Raw genomic sequence first — 12,356 nt, 5'->3', positions numbered from 1 at the left:
GTCAAAAGGGACCATTATGATCATCTAGTCTGACCTCCTTCATATTGCAGGCCACAGAACCTCACCCACTCCTGAAATAGACCAACCTCTGACTGAGTTACTGAACTCCTCAAATCATGGTTTAAAACTTCAAGTTACAGAGAATTCACCATTTACACTAGTTTAAATGTGCACATACCCCATGCTACAGAGGAAGACCAACCCCCACCAGGATCTTAGCCAATCTGACCTGGGGGGAAAACTCCATCCTGACCCCCAAAATAGCGATCAGTTAGATCCTGAGCACGTGGGCAAGACCCACCAGGCAAATACATAGAAAAGAATTCTCTGTAGTAACTTAGAGCCCTTCCCATCTAGCATCCAGTCTCCAGCAATTCGGAATTGCTGAAAAGATTAGGGAAAGACACCTCTTTTTACAAATGTTTTCAAGATATTTGTGTTAAAAATTTTAAAAAGCACCACACAAGGCACTTGTAAACAGCCCCATTTTAATTAATCTGGCTATCTTGTATGTTATCACTGATGACTTAATCCTACCAGTTTACCATAGCCTCTAAGAAAGGCTGAATTTTGAGTGCAAACAAAAACCTCACATCTTGCAAGACTTCATGCATCATAATAAACCAGAGGCACAAGTCTTCTCTCACCTCCCCTCACTTCTCTGCAGATCCCCTTTAATTAGACCCAAAAAAGGTGTTACTTGGTTCAAAATCCAGCCAGAACTGAAAACCCCCATTTCAACTCTCGTTTCACCTAACAAAGACTCAAAGTAAACTGGTATGTCAGGCTAGCCTACCACAGAAGCGACCACATTAATGCTCACCAGGAAATACTTGTGATTTGATGAAAAATTATTCATCTGAAATCTAACTATGTTTTGACTCTTACCAGGTTACAGTCATGGTAGTGACCAGGCACAGGCCAAGGATCAAAAAAATCTGGCAACCACACCATTCCCTTGAAAGCCAACGGAGCCCTACTATATACACATGACGGAACAAACTACTGAAGCACCATAACCTCATTCAGTCAGGAAGTCTGACACAGTGATCACAAAAATCGTGTTATTTTCCATCTTTTCCGGCTAATCTCCAAGACATTTTTTGGAGGGAGGGGGGGAAATCATGTTAGTGTCACAGCCAATGATGAAGATTTTGGGGATAATCTTATTTAACCTCTCTTTACCACATTCCACACCCACATTGGGGTGGGGATGGGGGAAGAGGTTCTGTTAGTGAAGGAGAAATGCACATCTATCCAGTCCGTTGCCTCTGATGGGATTCCAAGAAGATGCTGATGCTGAGAGCAAGTGGGGCCAGGTTGGGGTTTCAGTCTCAATGATATATGAGGCTTGGTCTACACTAGAAAATTAGGACAACATAAGGCAACCTAATTATGTCAGTATCTAGACTACAGACTTGCTCTCACCAATGTATGTGCCTTACAACACCAACATAGTAACTCCACCTCCACAAGAGGCATAGGGTTTATGTTGGTGGAGTTAGGGTGACACGGTGTTTGTAAATACTGCATTCCTTACATCGACTATTGGCTAGAGCCGTGAAATTGACAAGAAAGCCAGGTCCACAGGTGGGCTGCTGCTGGGTTTCTGCTCCAAGCCGAGCTGCTACCCAAGGCTTCCGGCTGGGGCTAACACCCAAGCGCCACGCTGGGAGCCCTGCTGATCACCAGGGTCCTGGCTCCCCACCAGGGGCACAGCTGCCAACCGGACTCTGGGCACAGATCTCCCTACCTGATGTGAGGAGCACCAGGCAGCAGCTGGGCTTCTAACAGGGAGCTGCGAGCCCCGGCTCTCAGCCCCCCACACTGCTCCCATCAGTCGGTGGAAGCGCTCCTGGTGAGGACGTACACCACTGTCAGAAGGTTAGTGTGGACATCAGCCACCGCTGTAAGTCAACCTAAACTAGGTTTACTTACGATTGTTGTGTAGACTTGCCTTTACACTATATTAAAAACAAAACAAACCAAACAAGACAAATCCAGGGGTGAGGATTCCTCCAGTCACTTGTCCTTCCAACAGTGGAATGATTAGGATGAAAATATGCTGGCTGCTAGATGTAAGAACAAAGAAATGCTGGTATCTCTCTTTCCTAAGACTGCTGGTTGACTTAATAATATTGTGGAGATCCTTGCAGTTAAATAAACTAGGATTTTTTTTTTAAGCTTAATCCAACTGGAGCTTGTAACATTTAGACCAGTCACAAGTTATAATACAAGCATAAATGGCTTCTAGTAACTACATACTGCTCCATGCCAACATGTTAAATCATCCTGTGACTAGTTTTTAGAGAATGTGCATTCAGAAACAAGTGTTGTCGTAGCCCTGTTGGTTCCCGGATATTAGTGTGATAAGGTGGATGAGGTAATACCTTTTATTAGACCCTCGTGTGTCTCTCGCCAATGGAAGCTGGTCCAATGAAAGATATTATCTCATCCACCTTGTCTCATGTAGAAACAAGTTATTTTTAACCTGAATTATGAACAGTCAAAAAAAAAGCAGCAAATTTTTAAGAAGTGGAACAAACTTTGGAAACTACCTTTTCTGGTTACATGCAAACTTTCCTTAATAAGGCTCCCTCTGGACAGACTACACAGTGATTGTCACACAGAAAAGAGGGTCTTGGGGGATGAGGGCGGATATCTTGTTTGTTTTTTAAACACAGATTATTCAATAGATTATCAGGTTTATAAATGAAGGTGGTCGTACAAGGTTAACTTTGGAGTCATGATTTGATTATCTTGACTGCAATGCCTCTCCTTTTGGAGAGTTTATTTTCACTCCATTGTACCACAATGTTCAGTCCTGACTAATCTGCTTTTTAAGCAATAAAAAAAGAAGACATCCAATAATGGGGCTGTCTCCACCAACCCTGTTACTGAAATTCTATATAATGTTGCATAAAAATTTATTAACTCAGGTACAATTACACTCACCCATTCTTCTCGTGACAAAAACTGAGTGGTACCTTACTTGCTCATGAAAATAAAAAGTAAAATAACTTGCCACAAGCAAGCTGGTTTTGGTGGTTAGTTTATTATTGTAAGCAGGAAGAATATTAAATGTACCAAAAAGGGTCCATTCTTGGGAAACCACTGCTATAATTACTAGGTAGAAGACACATGATTAAGAATGCATTGAATTTTTTCTTAAGACCCTTTCTCTCCTCCATTCCTCAATACAGGTACTACTGGAGATTCCTCCTTACCTATCCCTGAGGGATTATAGCAGGCCATTCTTTATTACAGGGATGTAAAAGGTTTTGCAAAAAGGTGGGCCTTGCACCATGCGCCTGGACAGGCTTACAACCATTACAATGGAATTCTTTAGGAAAGTGCCCTCTGCTAAAAATGCTCTGCCCTCTCTTCCCCATCAGATGGAGTATTTCAGTGGTTCTCAAACTGTGGGTTGGGACCCCAAAGTGGGTTACAACACCGTTTTAATGGGGTCACCAGGGCTGGCATTAGATTTACTGGGGCCCAGAACCAAAGTCCAAGCCCCACTGCCCTGGGCAGCAGGGCTCAGGCTTCAGCTCCAGCCCAGTGCGGCGGAGCTCAGGTTTCAGCTCCAGCCCAGGGCTCAGGTTACAGGCCCCTCACCCATGGCTGAAGCCACTGGGCTTCAGTTTTGGCCTCCCCGCCTGAGGCAGCGGGGTTTGGGTGAGGTTTGGAAAAGCAACAAGACCCATCAGACCCCCCAAAACTGTATACTTCCCTCAGGGGACAAGGCTGACGTTCCCTCCAATTCCTCAAAGCAGGAGTTCAGATTTGAGGCAGCTATTTTGCTCTGGTTCTAAAACTTTTGAGATACATGAACGAAACTGGTTACAGAAAGGTCAGTAGTCTCCATCCTAGGTGATTTCCTCCCCCCACTGACAGACAGCTGGGCCAGAGCCATGATTGCGGATGCTAAAAAGAGAAGGCAAGCTATTTGTGCTGTGTAGTAGATCCAACAATTATCGTATAAAGGACCAATCAGTATTGTTTACCCAGTTGTGCCAAGGACTGCACAAACACTCAGGAACAAAGGGTGTCTGAAAAGCTAGGCTCCTCCAATATACTGGTGGCACTGCAATATAGGATATCTCAACTGCTCTAAGCAGTCAAAAATTAATGAAAGCAGGAGATGGGTATAAGCCTTGTGAAACTTCACTAAGTCTTTTGGCAAGGAACTACTCATCACAACATTGTAAACAGTCTATAAGAAATAATCAAAACCAATTTTGAGCTGCAGTTGTGAGAGAAGCACTGTCATGCATGTGATCAGCAGCACCATATGGCCAACTGTATCAAAGGCTTCTGAAAGGACCTGAAGTATAAGCATGAAAGTTTGTCTTGTTCATATCCATAAGAAGGTTCTTAATCCATATCAGATGCATCAATGTGGTGCCTAGAGACCTTCTGCTGTAGGTACTTACAAGCATAACAAAAATATTTTTATTTAGGAGTGTTTTCTATGTACACTAAGATTTTTTTATACCTCTGCTTTGTAAAGTAAAAATCTGCTTTGCTATTTTGTGAAAATGTTATCTGAACCATCCATAACTGAAGAACAGGGCAGGACAGGCATGCATTGATAGAGAAAGCTAGCAGAGCACTTGTTTGTATTATGACATTACTGCCTTGGTTACAAGGCTACTAACTTCATTCACAATGAAAAGCACATTTCTTTCTTTATACCACACTGCAACTCATGTAGTACAAATTAATCCTTTCAAGAATGATTATGGTTTCCCAATATTTTCCACTGTAAGCCCCTGTTTTCAGTTGCTTATAAACTTTGCCAATTTTAATAGTTGGAGCTGATTTATTTATTATTAATTATTATTATTATTTCAGACGCTTCCAAGAATGAGGCTAAACAAAAAATACATTGTTTTGCCCATGCTATTTAAAAAAAAATTGAGTCCTTTTCTTTTAAATGCTCTGGCACCCCCATGCTTGGTAGCAGGGGCTCTCCTTCCTTCCCCCACTCCCTGAGGGCCAAAAATTTCAACTTCCTACTCCCCTGTAGAAAAAAATAATATGATCAGATAATTAAAGATTGTGTCATAATGCATATGAATGCAGAAGCATACGCATGGGCAATCATACTTCTGGCATTTCCTAATTTTTGAGTGCTTGATTTTGAAATTATGGTGTTCTTTTAGCAATTTTTGTGTGTGTGTAATATGTAATTAGTGGGATAAGCATTACTGTATATAATTTTCACAAAAACTGAAGAAATCAGAATATACAAACTAAGATTAGAAGATTTCCCATGTTTGTCCAGCAAGATATTTTCAACATATCTAAACAATCTACACAGATTGTGCTCAAGAACCCAGGAGATTTACAGCTTTACCTTCTCAACCCACCCCCTCCCAAAAAGCCACATTTCAGTTAGCCTTTCAACAGATCTCAGTGCGTAATCAAGTTAGTAGTAGATTTTTAAAATTTTTGTAACAGTTTCAACCGGTAGAGGGCGTGCTTGAACATGCAAGGGAACCTGAATATATCCAGCTAAGTTTCACACACTGAAAACATTCAGACATATCTTACGGAAATATCAAGAAAGTTATTTCTGTAATAAGATTCTCTCCTCATCTTGTAATGGTAGAACTTTCAATAAACAAATACAAAAAAAGGGTTGACTCTTCCATGCTACATTCCACCTCAAAGCCAAAAGAAAAATGTATTCTACATTTTGCTTTTAACAGATTTTTCAGTTTGTTAGTTCAGAATTGGTTTGTGGTCAACGTCGGCTGTCTAATCTACATGTCATTTTAAAGTAGGTATCCTGGCAACGTCTGCTGTGAAGTTATTTCAAATTAAAGTTTTATGACTGTTTGGGGCGAGGGACATCTAATGCAATGCAAAAAACAGCAACCCTTTAAAGATCACTTACAGAGATGATTAATCTGTTATATCCTCTTCTTTCCCAGGATATGTGACCTTTGATAGTGAATTCTACTATTACTTACTCAGTTTAGTATACCAAATTAACAGAAAATTCTTTGATGGTTGCCTTTGGTTTTCCCCCAATGAATACTAAAAGGACCTATGTTATACATGTTTGTGATTAAGCAATCAAAACTGTCTAGACAACCCTAAATAAGATTCACAAGAAGAAAAAGCCTCCACTGGGACTCTCTCTTTTTATCCAATTGCTTAATACTATTTTATCAGTGTTAAAAAGACTGGATGGCTCATGGAACTGTTAAGATACTGAGAGTCTTTCACCTCTAGTTCCACAAGTTCAAATCTAACCCAAGCCAGCCCCCATCCACAGGCATCTGAAATGAATGTATATGTTGTTGTAGCCATGTTGGTCCCAGGATATCAGAGACAGACGGTGGGTGAAGTAATACCTTCACTGGACTGTTCAGAAGTTGGTCCAATAAAACACATTACCTCGTGCACCTTGTCTCTTATTAGGCAAGACATCCAAGTAATCAAAACACAACTGAATCTGGTTCATATTTATAAACTGGCCAAGGATAAAGTAGACTTATCAAATAAATTACTTTTCCACATTCTAGTTGGTGTCTGAATTATGTTTGACTATGTTCTACATGGCTCCCCCTCTCCACAAATACACATACCAGTTGCAAAGCATGATATACTTGTTCTACAACAGTTGTTGAACTGCTGACCACGACCAAATCTCAGGACTTTAGATGTATGCTAAAAAACAAAAAACAAACACCTTTGTAGACTGTTGCGACGTTAACCTAGTTTACTTGTTGTCACTGATAAACAGTAGGAACAGCAATATTTCTGCATATACCCGTACGTGAGATTGATTATTATTTTGAAGCCTTATGCAATTTTCTTTTGTTGTACTGACATGAATTTACCTCATCACCTAGCTAAGGTATGTGGTGTAACATGTAAGCAACCACCCATACCGATTACTATAATCTCCACCGATCTGAGTGAGAAAAAGTCATATTTTTTTGCACTTGAATACCTTAGTAATGGATGCAACAGAAAAAAAACAAAATAGATTTTGGTGGGGGCAGCTTTTGTAACATCTTAAAATGGCCAGTTTTGACCTGTCCATTGTGCAGATCTCAACTGTTATTAGTAGATGCTCATTTTACACCCAAGTTTACTGATGTACCAAACACCTGCTTTCCCTATTTCACACTATCTTTCCATCAGAAATGCTAAATCTTGCAACGTGCAAATTTTATACACACGAGAATTCATTTATTTAATCAATCATCTTTCTCTCCAGTTTGGGCTGTTCCTCATTTTCTGGGTCTTCAAAGTATATTTGGTAGTTCCACAGGTATGCAGCAGTATTTTGATCACCAGTATATGCACCAGATTCTCCCATTCCCCAAATCACACACAGTGTTGCTATATACATCTGCTTACTGCTTGTAAGTAGTCACTTCACTGAAATTCACAGGAAACCTGCATTTTGGAGGGGTCAGAGGAATACTCAGAAAAACATTCTTTTTCTTTGCTATCAACCTACTTTCTCCAGGATTACAAGAGGAATTAATTGCTTGGATTATTTTTGAAGAGCAGCTCAGGATACAAAGTCTGTTTAAGGGGTAACAGAACAGTATGACAGTAAACATACAGTTACAGGGAGATTACATTTTGGGGCCTCAAACTTGAAAGTGGCCCATTTTAACAAGTTAAGAGTATCATCTCAAATTATTTCCAAAACCACGTCAGAGATGCCATTAGGCTTGCTAACTAACTGAGTTATGTAAAACAGCTCCTTCTGCATTTGCACACTTGCTACTCAAGACATTACTGGCTACTATGAACAAAAGCCAAAGGGCCTGATCCTGAAACATACTGAGCATCCGCAACTTCCACCAAAATGAAAGTGTTGAGGATAATCCATGTCTATCAAGATAAGTACAGCCCTGCGCAGATACAAAATTTATATCCACATCCGATCCGCAAACATTGTCCATGGATATCCGCAAATTTGTGAGACTCTAAAGATGCAAAACAAAGGTACTAGTTAACTACAATTTGCTATTCTGATATGCACTCAGGGTCTTTCTTTTGTACTTCATTTTTTAAAAAAGCATCATTTACCCCACTCCAGCCAAGATAAATCCTTGTCTTCTTTCTTCCTGTATTTCTCCCCCACTAGTTCATCACCTGCTTAAGTCAACTTTTTACATAAACATATTGCCACCTTTGGGAAAAGAAAAGTTACTTGAGAAGAGTAACTTTCATGGTTGACCTTTAAACTTGTGCTGCAGTTTCTCCTACTAGTGTTCTATTTCTCACAGTAGAAGATAGTCAGTGATTGAATGACTGCTTATAATATTAAAACTAAAGAAACAATATCTGACAAAACATTCATTGGGGAAACAAACACCACAAAAACAAAACACCCCAGCCCATGTCTGAGATTATGATTAAATCTTTAGGTCTGAAAGGGACTTCCTTCACTGCTTGTAGACACTGTTCTTTAATTGGCTGAAAGAGTTGCTATTGAGCAAGTCAGACCATAAGAACGGCCATACTGGGTCAGACCAAAGGTCCATCTAGCGCGGTATTCTGTCTTCTGATAGTGGCCAATGCCAGGTGCCCCAGAGGTAATGAACAGAACAGGTAATCAACAAGTGATCCATTCCCTGTCATAAACAGAAGCTAGGGACACCATCCCTGCCCATCCTGACCATCCATCCATCACTGAGTTGGACCAGTAGCCGCTTCTGGTTCAGGGAGCGAGATCTGGCATTAAACCCACATGACAGTGTAAAGCATTAGGCCTTATGATTTAATTTAGGGCATTTGATTCCTAGAAGTTTGGTTCAAAAACTAAACAGACACTATCTACTTTAAAAAAAATAAAGCATTAAGAAGTACCCCCGTCATGCTACAGTTCCCTCATATTACTATTGAGTATGTAACAATTTATGCAAGTGGTGGCACTAAAAATACTGGAAAAGACTTTAGAGATCAGGATAATCTATTCAGTTGAACGACATAATATTTAGAACTTGCATAGTACTTTATATTTTCAAAGTGTAAGTCAAACTTCAATCTTTTGTTAAAAGCCCATTTGTTAATACTTGTTCCTATATAGTTTAGTTAGTTAGTTGGTGTGGGTGGGAGTTGTCAAAAATATTTATATTTGTCAATAAATATTCCATGTTGAGAAGACTTTCCACCTATTCCCCAAAACATTTGCTGAACAAAATTTCTCTGGGAATTTGGACAGCTCTATACAGAAGAGGTGGTCATAAATCTTTAAAAAAATAAACCACACATAAAAAGTCCTGTCTGTTGCATAGACAAAGATCACATGGCATTTTTCATAAGATTAAGGATTTGTCCTTGTGTTATTGACCCAAGATTTCCCCCGTGGGCCAGTTGGTTATTGCCCCCCCCATCAGAAAGGTGGCTGCCCAACACTTTAGCTGTATGCATTCAATTTTAAATTCTTTTTAGAGAAAAAAGCTTTTAAATTATTATTGAAGATGCAGATAAATATTTTAGACAAAAATGATTTTTAAAATGATTTTTAAAAGTGTACCAAAGAATAATCACACATTTAGGAACATTCAGTTTTTATCCAGTCTACCATTTGGCACATACAGTACTCCCATAGGTTAACTGAACCGTCATTTTATTAGGGTGTTATCCTGATAGACTAGAACAGTTTCCCATAAATCTCCAGCTCAGATTCTCATCTATTTCCAAGTATAATCAGAAAAAATGTTTCCCTCCCGCTTGTACCTCAGAGTACACCTCTGCTCTCGTTTTTCTATTTTAACTTCGTAATTCTTCTTTAATGGCAATGATAGTGTTCTGAAGACACAGTACAAGCCACAGTACAAAGCTGCATTGTAATATTTGTACCAAGTGTTTATCCAATAGCTCCCTCTCTTGTCCTTTCCTAAAGAGGTCCTATTCTCTTCATCCTTACATCTGTTTAAGACCAATATAAGCCCATTACCTTTAGTGGGGTTACACTGGGAGTCAGTGAGAGCAGAATCTAGTCCATAGTCTTTTATGGGCCTCCTTACTGTCACTATTCCGATATTAGCACCAACACAGATGTTCAGCAGTGTCTACCCGAGGCCCTCTACAAGCAATTTTCCACGGTTTTCAACACTGACAGTAGTCACAGTGGTGTAACGTAGACAAAGCTCCCATGTGGCTGCTGGTGCTTTTACCCCTATGTCACTCTAAGGCCACAGGGGGTGGAACTAGGGGAGCCTGGGATGCAGCAGCACCCCTTAGGTTGAAGTGGATTCCGTCAATAACAGGATTTAGAGTAAAAAGAAAAGGAGTACTTGTGGCACCTTAGAGACTAACCAATTTTTTTTTTTTTTTTTTTTTCACCTTAGAGACTAACCAATTTATTTGAGCATGAGCTTTCGTGAGCTACAGCTCACTTCATCAGATGTTTACCGTGGAAACTGCAGCAGACTTTATATACACACAGAAATCATGAAACAATACCTCCTCCCACCCCACTGTCCTGCTGGTAATAGCTTATCTAAAGTGATCAACAGGTGGGCCATTTCCAGCACAAATCCAGGTTTTCTCACCCTCCACCCCCCCACACAAATTCACTCTCCTGCTGGTGCTAGCCCATCCAAAGTGATGGATGGGCTAGCACCAGCAGGAGAGCGAATCCGTGTGGGGGGGCGGAGGGCGAGAAAACCTGGACCCGCGCTGGAAATGGCCCACCCGCCGACCACTCCAGACAAGCCACCACCAGCAGGACAGTGGGGTGGGAGGAGGCACTGCCTCACGATCTCTGTGTGTATACAAAGTCTGCTGCAGTTTCCACGGCAAACACCCGATGAAGTGAGCTGCAGCCCACGAAAGCTCATGCTCAAACAAACTGGCCAGTCTCCAAGGTGCCACAAGTACTCCTCTTCTTTTTGCGAATACAGACTAACACGGCTGTTCCTCTGAAACCTGTCATTATACCAGCTGAGTTACTGCTGAACCCATGGCCCAGGGTGGTGCTAGGTGCCATTACACTATTGCAGGTGCTCACTTTTGAATAATTTCAAACTGAGCTCATAGCCACTTGAAATCATTAAAGATACCATGAAGAAAAGGAGTACTTGTGGCACCCCAGAGACCAACCAATCCATTTGAGCATGAGCCCTCGCGAGCCACAGCCCACCCCACCAGACGTTCACCGTGGAAACCGCAGCAGACCCCACATACACACAGAAACCACGAAACAAAAACTGTTCCAACACCCCTGTGTCAGGCAACAGAGGTGACAAAAAGCACAGGCAGCTGTAAGCATCTCCTCTACACTAGGCTCCCACGGGCACAACCCTTAATGCGGCTGACCGAACCTTAGCGCCAGTAGGGAAGAGCTGAGTGTAGAGAAGCCCTCCTGCAGGGCAGCTCCAGGAAAGTCTCTGGCCAGGAAAGGGCAGGGTACGGATGGGAGGCAGGACTCAGACGCTCTCTCCAGCGCTAGCCGCCTTGCGCCAGCAGGGGACGGTAACAGGGGGGATAGGAAGTGGGGGTGGGGAGAGAGGTTCCCCCAGCGGAGGCAGGCGATGGGCAGCCGCGGGGGCCGGACCCCTTACTCCCGGGGCCACGGGGATCTGCAGGGGAGAAGAGGACCGCGCACCAGGGCGGCAGGCTCAGGGGACGCAGGACCCTAGGAATCGGGGGGGGAGGGGGCGCCGGCGGCCAGGAGGCGGGTAACGACCCCCATCCTCGAAGCGGGCTCAGCGCGACTCCAGGGCACCGAGACAGCCGGCTCTCCGGGCAGGACCGCGCCCGCCCCGGGGCTAGCAGCGGGCACTGTACGGAGCCCACGCACTCACACAGGGGGGTGGGGCTCCGGCTGCCCCAGGGCTGGGCCGGGGCTTCCCGAGCGGGACGCTCACCTACTCTCCTCGCTGCGAGTGCCCGGTGTGCGCAGCCCAGGCTCCGCCGCGGCTCCGGTCCCTTTAAATCCCCTCAGCAACTGAGCAGCGCGGCTGCCGCCCTCGCGATTTATCCCCGCCTGAGGGGAGCGGGCGGCGCGAGCAGAGCCCCGCCCCAATCCTGCCCTCTCGCCGAGACCCCGCTCCCGCCCCAGCCAAAACGCTTCCGCCTACGCAAGCCCCGCCCCTTCTGAGGGAAACCACGCCCCCAGCCTCCACGGGTCCACACCTGGCCTTCACCTTACCCTCGCCCCTCTGAGCCAGGTTCGTCCTCTCCGAGACAGATCCTGACTCCTGTTCTCATCCCAAGCAGCTCTTTTGAGACCCCCCCCACCCTTCCCATAAACCTATTCCACTCACTCCCCTACTCTCCATCGCCACCCAGAAACAGCCTGCCCCCTTGTGCCTTACCCCAAACTCCCCCCTCTCCCAGTGCCATGTTAAAATAATCCATACCTC

The 12,356-nt window shown here is 43.3% G+C and overlaps 1 protein-coding gene across 2 annotated transcripts in view; it reads right to left on the bottom strand.

Moving 5' to 3' along the window:
- SERPINE2 (serpin family E member 2) overlaps positions 1-11,987 on the bottom strand; it is a 39,746-nt gene extending 27,759 nt beyond the window's left edge. The window contains exon 1 of one of the 2 annotated variants that reach the window (XM_073359930.2): positions 11,863-11,987. The gene's annotated coding sequence lies outside the window, so the exon portion shown is untranslated. Of the gene's footprint in view, positions 1-11,858 lie in introns of both variants that reach the window. The other variant, XM_073359929.2, reaches the window with a different exon arrangement.
- Between the last annotated feature and the right edge of the window lie 369 nt (positions 11,988-12,356).

Source organism: Lepidochelys kempii, chromosome 9 (assembly GCF_965140285.1).
Source record: "Lepidochelys kempii isolate rLepKem1 chromosome 9, rLepKem1.hap1, whole genome shotgun sequence".
Lineage (NCBI taxonomy): Eukaryota > Metazoa > Chordata > Testudines > Cheloniidae > Lepidochelys > Lepidochelys kempii.
Note: the sequence above shows the minus strand (reverse complement) of the source record. Positions and strands in the feature narration are given on the sequence as shown.